At 44.5% G+C, this 13028-nt stretch overlaps 1 protein-coding gene and 1 pseudogene across 4 annotated transcripts in view; both read right to left on the reverse strand.

The window, feature by feature from the left end:
* The window catches only part of RIN2 (Ras and Rab interactor 2), a gene marked incomplete at both ends in the record, with an annotated part of 102572 nt that overhangs the window by 73362 nt on the left and 16182 nt on the right, over positions 1–13028 (reverse strand). The gene's annotated exons all lie outside the window — the stretch shown is intronic.
* Positions 4687–4932, reverse strand: LOC307062580 (short coiled-coil protein-like; annotated as a pseudogene). The gene has a single exon. The product of its transcript is annotated as a short coiled-coil protein-like (transcript).

Below are 13028 nucleotides of genomic sequence, written 5' to 3' on the forward strand. Positions count from 1 at the left end.
ACCTGAGGTTGACGGTCCTGCATCTGGGACCCTCCCGGAGCCAGAGGCTCTCTCGAATGGCTCCCACCTGGATGTAAATTCTGTAGAGCAGGAACGGTGTCCTTCTGCTCTGTGGAGACCTCTGAACTCAGGACAGTCTGGGGCCCAGGAGCTGTTGAATGAATGGGTGCTCTTCTGTCTTCCGCCTTCCTCTTGGTAACTTCCCTGTTCATTTCCTTCTAGATCAGGGGTAAATCAGGGCACAGAGTGGGTGGGGCTCCAGCCCGACCATTAGAGCCTCAGCTGGACACCATGGGGAAGTAGCTGACATTGTGGCAGCCACTGCAAAGGTGCCGCTTAAGAGTTTTCAATTATTCACCAGCAAACACACCGATGTGTTGCACATGCAGAGCGTAGAGCTCTCTTCTGAGCCGTGATTAAGTTCTCACTGAGTGGAAGCCGTTGGCTTTAAAACACGGCCTCTCTAATGACTCAATTGTAAACTCCTTCTGTCGACTTGTAAGAGAGACCCACACTGGCTCTACCCTGCCAGACACTTGCCACTAAACATGGGGAGGCCCAAATATGGGGAGTAAATCGGTGCCACTTCTAGAGGCCCAGCCCAGAGCTGTCTGTTAGTTTAACCATATTTGAAATGATCCTCCACAGCAAACACTGATATAACTTTAAATTTAGTTACATTGGAAAAAAAAATTTTTTTAAGATTCACAGAGTGGGGCTTCCTTGGTGGCGCAGTGGTTAAGAATCCGCCTGCCAATGCAGGGGACACAGGTTCGAGCCCCGGTCCAGGAAGATCCCACATGCCGTGGAGCAACTAAGCCAGTGTGCCACAACTACTGAGCCTGTGCTCTAGAACCTGTGCTCTGCAACAAGAGAAGCCACCGCAATGAGAAGCCCGCGCACCTCAACGAAGAGTAGCTCCCGCTCACCACAACTAGAGAAAGCCCGTGCACAACAATGAAGACCCAACGCAGCCAAAAATAAATAAATTAAATAAATAAATGTATTAAAAAATAAAGATACACAGATTGTCTGTAGTTCTACATATGAAACATGGAAGCAGCCAGTGTGGTGTACCTTGAAACAGTCGAATGACTGAGCTGAGGTCCTGATTTACTCTGTCAGTTGTCTGAGGCCAGTGTTGCGTTAGATTCTTCAGTGACCTCAGATGTCACAGATATCGCCATATCACTGCCCGTGGCTTTGTGTTTTAAGGTGAAATAATAAGCTAACCGACAGAAGCACAAAGCTCTTTCTAAGAGTTGGCACTAATGTTTCTACAGCCCTGGCTTCAGCATTTGTGTCTGAAGTCTTGATTTTCCATATTTTGAAAAGATTTTAAAGAAATGTTTACAGTGGTGATCATTTTGTAATGTACAGAAATACTGAATCACTGTGTTGTGCACCAGAAATTAACTTAGTCTTGTAGCTCAATTATACTTCAAAAACAAACAAACTGATAGAAAAAGAGATCAGATTTGTGGTTACCAGAGGTGGGAGTTGAGGGTCGGGGAGGGGAATTGGATGAAGGTAGTCAAAAGGTACAAACTTTCAGTTATAAGATAAATAAGTACTGGGATGTAATGTAAGAGAGTAAATCCTAAGAGTTCTCATCACAAGGAAAAAAAATCTTTTTTCTTTTTCTTTTCTTTTGTAGCTATATGAGATGATGGATGTTCATTCAACTTCGTGTGGTCATCATTTCATGATGTATGTAAGTCAGGTCATTATGCTGAACAGTGCTGGATGTCAATTATATCTCAATAAAGCTGGGGGAAAATAAGAAAAAAAAAAGAAACATATATAGAGTACTCTACGTCAACAACAGAGAAGACATACAATGTGCTCCATCAAATTTAAGATAGTATCATTATAAGACACCATCAAGAAAAAAAAAAGATCCGCCAGTTATAACACACCATTGACTATAGGATACACATAACTTCAGAGATGGTAAATTTTGAAAATCAGTACATCTTAGAATGGAAATGCACTGTCAATTGTCTTCATGGAGCTCAAGTGGAAGGGCCTGAGGTTGTGTTGGTCGACTGTTAGTGCCTTGTTTTGTTGTCTTCTTAGTAACAAACATGCTGCATGGGACTAACATCCTGGAACTTACAAAACAGGTGCAGTCAGATGACCAGCCAGCCTTCCAGCTTCCTGGGCTCCACCTGGCGCCCCCTCCAGGTGTGGCAGTCTCCCGAGAGGTGTTCCACGAAGCCAGAGGCTGAAGACTGGCCAGAGCAGATTCCCACACAGCGAGCAGGCATCTCTGCTCAGGTCCTGGGAAAAAGGAAACTGGGAGGCCAATCGCATGGGAAACTAGAGCTAAAGCCCGAATGTGCTGCCCTTTCAGCCTTTGAGCATTCAGAGGAATCCCAGTGTGGGTAGGTTCACCACTACAATCAGCCTTGTCCACCCACTCATTGGTTCAGCCACAAAAGTTGTTCCTACAGTTAAGAAAACTATGCAAAACTTGAAGCAAAAAGAGTTCCCTTCAAAGTCCTAGTTGGGCACCATCTAACAAGCCTGCTTAAGGGTCGCCTGGGATCTCATTTTGTTCAACTCTTCTTTTTTTAAATTTTTTTCTCTGAATCGCACGTCTTGCGGGATCTTAGTTCCCCAACCAGGGATTGAACCCGGGACCCCGGAAGTGAACGCGCCGAGTCCTAATCACTGAACAGCCAGGGAATTTCCTCAACTCTTTTCTTTTGATGAAGGCTCAGACTCTGTAAAGTCAGATGCAGAACTTGTGGAAGATTGAAACGGTGCAAATGACATTTGTTTGGCAGAAAAGGTAACCCCAAGGGTTTTGGTTTTATTGCCCTGTCCACGTTGAGCCAGTTTTGTGTTAGGCTGAATTATATAAAATTGCAGTGTTGGAAGTGCAAAAAATGGTTGCATATCAGCAGTATCAAGCCCATATCTAACCTTGCAAAGTTAGATACACAAAGCTGGCTAGTGGTAGATGTTAAAGCTGGTTCAAGATAAAATACTTTTGTCCACTCTTCATTTATTTACTTATTTTTTTGAAACAGCTTTTCATTAAACAGCAAAGCATAATGGCAACACAACTTTAAATGTTTGAAAATTAGGTCACAAAGGGATGCAAAATGTTTGCAGTATGACTATTATATATTCATACAGCTAAAGTCATCAAATCTTACACCAATACAAACATTAAGATCATTCCATGATTAGCCTAAATTTAATAACCATAAACTATATTAGTGGATCTCTCTTGCTATTTAATATTTTAACATTACTTCTGATACTGATTTCTTTACCAAATGGAATCTACAAACTAAATTTAAAAAAACTGTTAAATGACTAAAACTCTGCAAACCAGTAGTTGGGTTTACAGAAAATTCTGGGAGAAGTAGATAAAATACTGAGACAGCATCAATTAGTATACATGTAAAACTCTCCCATTTTATTCATGATTCTGATACTAAAATACTTTTAAGGGACTTTGCAAAGTTGACCATCTGGGTACTGCAAATAAACCTGAGACCAAACTTTATTCCCTTCTAGGTGTGGTTTACATAAGGTTAGCCAAACTTAATCCATTTTCTTATATATTCCCCCCCAAATCTAATCTGTGCCAGAGATAACACAAATTTGGACTAAAAACATTTGTAGATGGTTACAAGTACTTACCAAGTATTGAATACTTTTCCTACCCTATTTCTATTTTTCCTCAAAATTTTCTGTTTCAAACACACACACAACCAGAGCTCATCTTTTCAGATATCAAGTGGATTATTTTGTGCAAAGGAAGTTTTTAACGACAAATCTTCCCAATACGATAATTCAGTTTCAAAGAAAAATCTTCATCTTTATAGCCCCCGTTTTCAATTGATTAAACAGAAACCAACTATCCTATCTTATTACTAAATATAACAAATAAGCCCTAAACTGAGAAAGTATCTTACTTTGCTTAAGTTTCAACAGAGTTTGGGCTACTCTCTTAGATGATTAACTAAAATTACTTTTTACAAATGTGAAACCAATTTTTTCCTTAGGGGAAGGAAAATGGGAAGAAAGCAAATGGAGAAGAGACACGCGATGGTGGACAGGGTATATAAAGCTGTGCATTCAGTACGTGATTTTGGTTACTTTTTCACAACACAGTGGTTATCTTCTTGTATCTCTAACTATGCCTACAATAAAAGACAATGCTAAACCTATAAATCAAAGCAAATTTGATATAACATTCATTTTCAAGTTTCATAAATATGCATTTCTTTTTTTTTTTTTTGCGGTACGCGGGCCTCTCACTGTTGTGGCCTCTCCCGTTGCGGAGCACAGGCTCCGGACAAGCAGGCTCAGTGGCCATGGCTCATGGGCCCAGCCGCTCCGCGGCATGTGGGATCTTCCCGGACCAGGGCGCGAACCCGTGTCCCCTGCATCGGCAGGCGGACTGTCAACCACTGCGCCACCAGGGAAGCCCTGTATTTCTAATTATAAAGTCTCTACAATACGTTTGCACATTTTCGTAGACTAACATAATACACGAACTCATGGAAGTCTCCTGTTATGCTCTTAATTTTGCTTAGATCTGACATTATCTTCGTAAATACTCAGTGAAGCCACAATCAAAAGTACTATAACTTTTGGAATCTAGCCAAGTTTTAAAGAAAAAGGATTGGCAGCAATTCCATAGACATAAGGGATATCAATCCCTTATTTTCTTTTGCTTTTTGTGTCAGTTGTTTGAAAAACACTAGAAGCTGATATGAGGTTTTCTATCTATTGTCCAAGAACTTGGTTTTCTGATTTTAGCTTCAGATTTTCTTCCTTAACTGCATCTACTCTTGCAGAGAGATCTTCAAGTGTGTGTTGGAGTTCCAACACTTGATTAATAAGTCATGTTTTTTCCTCCAGTTCCACCTGATTTTCAGCATCAACTGCATCCATGTCAGCATTCATCACCTTCAGTAACAAACTTCTGGGCCTTGGATACAAAATTCTTGGTGAACGGTCAGCCGTTTGAGGCACCGGCAGGGGGAGGGATCCGGAGGATACCTCAGGTCTGGACACTTGGACCAACTGGCCCACTCTTTATTTGCTAGTCTCTGCCATCTGTGATTGGCTTTAATAATTTGTTGATTTTCTCCTTAATGAGTTAAATCAATCTCTGACACACGCTCACTACGTATTTGTATGAGAATTATGTTTTTCACGTCTATCCGTTCTAAGAGACTTGACGACTGGGGGTCCTTGGCCCTGTGTGTGTACAGGGTGAGGGGGGTGGGTCGCTTAACCTCTCTGGACTTCAGTTTCTTCAAGCATTCAATACATCAATGGATTTCTAATGCCTCTTCTGGCTCAAACTCTTGGTGATGGCCAGCTGCCCCCCTTAGCCTTTCCGGAATGCGGGGGCATAAATATCTAAGTCACATTCACTTCCCTTTTACCACCTCCAGCTTCCGACCGAGCAGCTGCCTGCACAGGGCTTTCTATAAGCCCTGGAGGAGAAATAATGACTCACCCTTTCTGGAAGTCAATCTGAATGTATATAACTGCAACTCAGTATGCAAACTATCGAATTCAGCATTTCCAATTCTAGGAATTGATCCAAAGAAGCAATCAGGTATATGTTAAAGGAGGTTCTTGGGAGCATCATTTATAATCATGAACAATGGAAAAAGGACTAAGTGTCTAATAACAGTGGCCTCCTTAAAAGTGTGGTACAGCAAGATACTGGAATATTATACAGCCCTTAAAATAGTGATTCCGTCATATACATACACACACACATATATATGTTTACTGATATGTCAGTATATAAATACAGAGACCTGTTATTCAGTGGGAAAAAAGTTGTATGTATTCTCTGAGCCCATTTGTGTAATATATTTATCTATGGATTAATGTAATACAATAGAATTACAAACAGAGAAAGCAAAATTCTGTACTCATCAGCATCAAGATTCTCACAGGGCTCATTTCCAGGTGGAGCAATTAAAGAGGGTACAATATAGGTGGTATTCTCGTTCTTCTTTACATTAAGAATTTTTTCTGCTATAGCTATTTTTTTTTCCATAGGAAAAATAGCTATCTTCTTTGGGGAAAACAGAAGTAAAAGAATAGTTCGACAGGTGGAATTCATACAGAGCCTGGAGTTAAGAGCCTAGCAGTTAGACAAGTCTTCAGAGCTCCTGGGTTTGGCAATATGATAGTCTCCCAGTAGGTGCTAAAAGTTGCCAAATGGAAGTGCCAGCAATATACCACTTGGTTGGTGCAGGCCTTGCTAAAACTAAGGAAATGGGATGCTCTGCCAGTTGTCATGGCCTGAGCTAATGAATTATGTTCCTCCCCCCTCGAGGCCAAGTTGACACTCAGAGCTGTACCTCACCCACACAGCCCACCTTTTTTTTTGACAAGTCTACTCAATTACAGGCCAGGGGTTAACTTCAGCATGGAATCAGAGTCACTCCTCATTCCAAAATATCAGTTACACGTAAGGAAGTTTTTTTTCTCTCTCTCTCTTTTTTTCCTAGCTATAAAAACCAGTGCAAACTCTCAGCTGTAATTTTCCTGTGCCCACTGCCTCTGCTCAGCCCACCCCAGTGCTACTAATTTCAAATGCACTGAGAGTGTTTCAAGTGGCATTTCTTCAAATGGTTTTCACCCAACACTAGTGGTATGGGATGTGAACAGGCATGATTTCAAAGAAAGAGTTACTGCTCCAGGAGCATTGGAAATAGCCAATGAAACTGGGTTAAACATTCAATTAAACAAGTTCACATGGACTCTTCAGAACCTTTTAAGAAGCCGGTGTAAGTGAGGGTCTCCAGGAAGAGAACAGAGCGTGTAGGATTCCACAGCCCTCTTGATCTTTTTTTTCTTTTAATTTTTATTTTATATTGGAGTATAGTTGATTAACAATGTTTTGTTAGTTTCAGGTGTACAGCAAAGTGAGTGAGTTATACATATACATATATCCCCTCTTTTTTTAGATCTTTTTCCCATATAGGCCATTACAGAGTATTGAGTAGAGTTCCCTGTGTTATACAGTAGGTCCTTATTAGTTATCTATTTTATATATAGTGGTGTGTATATGTCAATCTCAAACTCCCAATCTATCCCTCCCCCCACTCTTCCCCCACTGATAACCATAAGTTCATTCTCTAAGTCTGTGAGTCTGTTTCTGTTTTACAAATAAGTTCATGTGTCTTCTTAGTTTTTTAGATTCCGCTTATAAGCCCTTTTCATCTTTAAGACCCTGTTGAGGACACTTTCCGAGGAGCAGTGTTCTACAGAAACTCTTAAGGAAATGCTGACTTCAGGAGATGCTGACATGGCCCCTAGGAATAGTAACTGCCATATTTGGGATTTCAATTTTAATTTTTTTTAAAAAAGAGAAATGGAGTAAGGGTTCAAAGGGAAAGTAACAGGAGAGGAGACATGAATCTCCAACTTGCGACATGAAGATAAAAAATGTGGAATCGATCATTAAAAATGTTTTTTCTGTAAATTGAGTATGGCAACATCCTCTGAGCACATATATTTAATTTAGGGAAGGAAGAAGGCAGAGGGATTATGAAAAGGGACTTTGGATTGTAAGACAATGTAAAGTCTGGTCATTTTCAGTCTTGTGAAGATGATTAGTAGCTCGGAGGTGATGAATCATTGGGGCTTTGAAACTGACTAAAATGCAAAGGCTTTGTTCCTCATCAGGACCTGGAGCTCTGATGTAGATGTCGGCCGAGGCACCCCAGAACTTCAGATGGGATACAGGCAGAAGGTACAGGTAGCACCCCGCCCGTACCTCCCGGGGTCGCTGCTCCCTCAGGCTCCACAGCAAGCACGTGGATGCCTCTGCCCAAGGCTGCGGATGTTCTGTGGGCGGATGAGGTCAGAGCAGGAGGGGCTCCATGCACAGATACCCCAGCTTCCCCTTACCCAGGAGGGACAGCTCTGATGCTCAATATACAGTCTCCCCAAGGCCCCCAGCGGGACTAAGCCCCAGTGGCTGTTCTCCCTTCTCTGTCTCACCTCCCTATGCCCCGACCTGAGCTTCTGGTGATCACCTCCCAAACAGACTGCTGGTGTTCATAACCTGTCTCTGAACCTGCCTCTGGGGGACCCCAACCAGTGTGGTTCTTTTCGCTATAAATTCAGAGCAAGGCCTCTCAGGTTACCTCCTCCATCTGAGGCAGCTGGGTGCCTTGGTCCCTCCCTTATGTTCCCAGGTAACAGGTATACACGGGACTATTCTCGCAACTCTGCTTAGGTTAAGTGACCAGAATGGGGCACAGCGTTCCAGCGCTAGCTTGGCCTCGTCTCTCCTCTACACAAACGGGACAAGTTTGATAAAGAGGGTTGCAACCCTCTTTATCATTCAGAATGAAACTAGCAGAATAATATTGCCCAGACTAGTATTTCCCAAACTGGGATGCACACGTGCATCACTTGGGGATCCTGTCAAAAACGCAGGTCTTGGTTCCTAGGTTCGGGGTAGGGCCTGAGATTCTGCATTTCAACAAACTCCTCGGCTGATGTGGAGCAAGGTTCTAGGGGTCCAAGAGCCCTGAGGACAAAACCAATATATATGTGTATATATATATAGGTTAATCAACTCGAATTGTTTTAAGGCTTCCATTCACTAATTTAATTCAGCTGCTCAGCTGCAAACAAGAGAACAGCTGTTGAAAAGTCCTTCTGATGGTGGGAAAGTACATATCTGGCATATCTGGGCACCAAAGATGTCCAAGCACAGCGCGGGTAGATAGCAGATTTGGAATGAGAGCCACTGTCAACACACATTATTGAAGATCGGCCACCTTTGGGGAACTGGGCTAAATGGACACTGAAAGACGTATCAGACGTCCCTGTCCCTAAAAAGGCTTACAATGTGGCCGGCAAGGTAAGACAGAGAAAAGTAACAGGAAACACATGCCTGGTGAGTGGCCACAGCCGGTAGTGACTTGGACAACTTTAACTGGCCCTAAGTCACAGTGCTGCCCCTCTGCTCACCGAGCAGACTGCATGGCCCCCACCCCAGCTGGCAGACACCAGGAGCTGCATTTTGCAAGAGACTCAGGCTTAACTTCAGTCCTAGCACACAGTCCCCACAATACACATGCTCAGGTACCTTGTGGGTGATGTTCCTCTATCAGAGATGTTTTAATGTTCGTACTCAGGGCAAGAGAACTAAAAACTTTTAGAAGCAGAATCCATCCCACGTTCATAGCGGCATTACTCACAATAGGTGAAAGGGGGAAGCAGCCCACATGGTCATCAACAGATGAATGGATAAACAAGATGCGGTTTATACACATAATCAAATACTGTTCTGCCTTAAAAAGGAAGGAAATTCTGATACACGCTCCATCATGGGTGAACCTGGAGGACATGATGCTGAGTGAAATAAGCCAGTCACAAAAGGACAAACACTGTACGATTCCACGGATATGAGGTTCCTAGAGTATAATCAAGTTCATAGAGACAGACAGTAGAATGGTGGTCGCCAGGGGCTGGGGCGGGGGTGAAGGAAGGGGAAGTGAGTGTTTAATGGGTGCGGAGTTTCAGTTTGGGAAGATGTAAAGGTTCTGAAGATGGATGGTTGGGACGGGGGCACAATAATGTGAATGTACTTAATGCAACAGAAATGCACACTTAAATATGGTTAAAACGGTAAATTTTATGTATGTTTTACCACAGTTAAAAAACAGAATCCATAAAAGTCAGAAAACAGGGTTTCAGAGTGTTTTGTCTTGTCTTTTTTACAGATCTATGCTACAGGGACCGTCTTTGGAGGAAATAAGCTACAATAGTCCAGCTCCAGCTTCTAAACCCTGGGGTCCCCTAAGAAGGTAACAGTGGTCGAAGCGAAGCCCCAGAGGGTCCGAGATGTGAAGAGGTGTGACCTCTGGAGAGCCTGTCCACCGATTCCACACCTACGGACCCAGGGCCTCTTGATGCCGGGATAAAATGTAGCCCCCGCAGTCATGTGTCTCTACATCTCGGCGTCTTCTGATGACACCAAACACTCAGGATGGAGAACAGCCTGATGTTCACACACCAAGAGGGTTAGGAGTGACCATTCCAGCCCAGGATACTGGGAATCTTCCCAATGCTGGACAAGCCTCCTGGAACCAGGCGGCTGGGCTGAGACCCTCCAGGAGGGAAGAGCTGGCCTTACAACAGGAGCATCGACCTGCAGGCCTGAGGTCGGGGCCGGAGCTAGAGAGCTGGGTCCAACACCACATGCCTTCCTTTGGTGCCTACAAGCAATGCCCGAAAGCTCTCGCCTGGTTTTGGATCTGAGCCTTTGGGTTCAGACAAGAAACTTGTCTATGGCCAGATGACTTCTGTGAGCACAGAGAAGGCCCTTGAACTCTTCTTGCAACTTTTTATGGAAATTTGAAATTGTATAGCATGTATATGTGATATTATATAACATACATGATAGTACATAATACAAAGGATCCTTTGTGCCATTGTCACAACTCTGCTGTAAATCTGAAATGATATCACTCAAAACCCTCACCCCCTACCCCCGGGGCGGGAGGCGGGGGAATGAAAACAACGTACTTAAGAATGAAAACCAGGCCGCCAGATGTAGAGAACGGACTTGAGGACACAGGGAGTAAGGGGAAGCTGGGACGAAGTGAGAAAGGAGCACTGACATATACACACTACCAAATGTAAGATGGCTGGCTAGTGGGAAGCTGCTGCACAGCACAGGGAGATCAGCTCGGTGCTGTGTGACGACCTAGAGGGGTGGGATAGGGAGGGTGGGAAGGAGGCTCAAGAGGGAGGGGATATGGGGATATATGTATACACAGAGCTGATTCACTTTGTTATAAAGCAGAAACTAACACAACATTGTAAAGCAATCATACGCCAATAAAGATGAAAAAAACAAAACAGGCTGCCAGGAATCACTTCCCTAATTTCTCCCAGCTCATCTCCAAAGCTCACTTTGCACACTCTTCTTGCTGGGAAATCTCTGCTTTGGAAAGTTCAGGCAGCTCTGTTCCTCATCCTCAAAATCTGCATCTAAGTACGCTTGGACCCCTAGTCAGAGGAAGTGTGGCTGACACACCTCTTCCTGCACAGGCCACTGGGCTCCAAGGCCTGGTTGTGCCACAACCCCTGGGCACCCTGACCACACTGAGCTGAGCCCCTTAACTGGGGCTCCTGCTTAGCCCCCCAGTGAGTCAAGGTTCAGGGGTCCCCAGGCAGACCCACCGAGCTTCCTGATGAGCCCCAGAACCACACAGCCCTGGTTGGAAGGCCAGCTTGGGCTCCTGCCGCCTGGGGGACCCGTGGGGGAGACCGTAACCTCCCTGAGCCTCAGTCTTCTCATCTGTAAAAGGGGTGATGATCACTTGGTGGGGGGATGAATGGGAACCAGCATAGGGAAGGTGCCCACACATCTGTGGCCATAAGAGCCCCAGCTGGTGGTGGGTGGAGGCTGCTGAGCCCAGCACTTGGCTGTCAAAGGTTTCCAGGAAGGAAGCATTTTCATTTCATCATATAGTTAACTTGCGTGTCACGTGGGAAAAATAAAAAAATATTTTAAATTATATACAAATGGTGGTGGTGGGTCAGAATTTTTCAGACTTTGGGAAACTCTAAAGGCATTTAGTGTGGTCTTGGGGTAGGGCAGGAAAGCACCGTAGGGTGAGTGGCAGGGGTGAAGGAGACAGGGAGGCGGGCTCAGGGGGGAGATTATGAAATGGGCTGCACTGGGGACAGGTGTTTCATGTCCTTTAGTAGATTACTAGCAAAAACTTGAGAGCAGGCATAGAGTTCCCTGTGGGGATTTTTTTCCGCCACTCAAGCCTGAAATCCAGCTCCTTCAAATAGGAGATGCTCATCAGATGACCACAAATCTCTCCGAACGGAAATGAAGCTTTACCTTCTTTGGCCTGGCAGTCATTTCTCTCTCTCCAGTTTGATTCTGAAAAACTCTGAACTTTTGAACTTGAAGCCTTAGTTGTAAACGATGATGTCTTTGCGCTCCTCGAATTATCCCCAACTCCCATTCACTTGTATGCCCCGCGATGAGCGATTCCTTCCACACCATGATTCTAGTTACCAGTGGGTTAGTCTCCCCCTCTCTCTGATGTCCAAAGTCTTTCTGAAGTTCTTATGTACAGAACATAACGTGATGCTTCTTAGATGAGTCTTGTCAGGCCTTGAGGCGGTAGCTCTATGGATGTGATGAGTGAAGGACAGACAGAAGTTGTCCTAACTGGGGAAGTCTCACGACATCCACGTCACATGTCACAGGACAGGTAAAGAAATATGCTTTGTCAGCCAGCTTCAGCCAATGGCAGCTACCACTTAATGGGTACCAACCATCATGTCATTTATTTAATCCTCACATCATCCCAGTGTGATAGGTCTGGGGCTTTTCGTAACCCTATTTCACAGATGAGGAAACTGAGGTTTGGAGAGTTTGTCCCACATCAAGCAGGTGGTAACGAAGCAACAGGGCTTGGCAGACAGGGTTCTTAGACCTGCAGAGCCATGACCTTCCCACGAGTCTTTTCCCAGGTAAGGATGCACATCTTTGAGGCACTGAAGGTAATACTGGGCTTTGCTACATTTGAGAAGGCTGACGTGTGCACCCCTGGGAAGCTCCTGTTGGCTGTCCCCAGGATGAACTTACCAGCTTCATCTCAGACCCTGGGGCTCCCCAGGACATCCCAAGCTCAGTCTTCCTGCGTCTGTCTCCTTCTTGGCTCCCAGGCATTTCCTTCCCTCTGCAGATAAGTGAAGTCTGAAGCTGCTCTCATGCCCAGCTGAAGGCTTTCCCAGAAGCCAGGGCTAAAGGCTGGTACGGAAGCTCCTCTGGTTAGACCCCAGGGCAACTCCCAGCTGCCTGGCGTCTCGTTAGGGACCCGCCCTTCCCGAGGACGGCTCTGACAGTCCCTCCAACGTGGATGTCATATATCAGAGGTCCTTGGAGGCCTCTGGACACACTCGGCTATGTTTTGTCTGACTCGCCCCACGTGGGCTTGTCCTGTCTTTTATAACTAAAATGGTTGCAGCATTTAAACATA

Source organism: Hyperoodon ampullatus (genome assembly GCF_949752795.1).
Source record: "Hyperoodon ampullatus genome assembly, chromosome: 14".
Classification (NCBI taxonomy): domain Eukaryota; kingdom Metazoa; phylum Chordata; class Mammalia; order Artiodactyla; family Ziphiidae; genus Hyperoodon; species Hyperoodon ampullatus.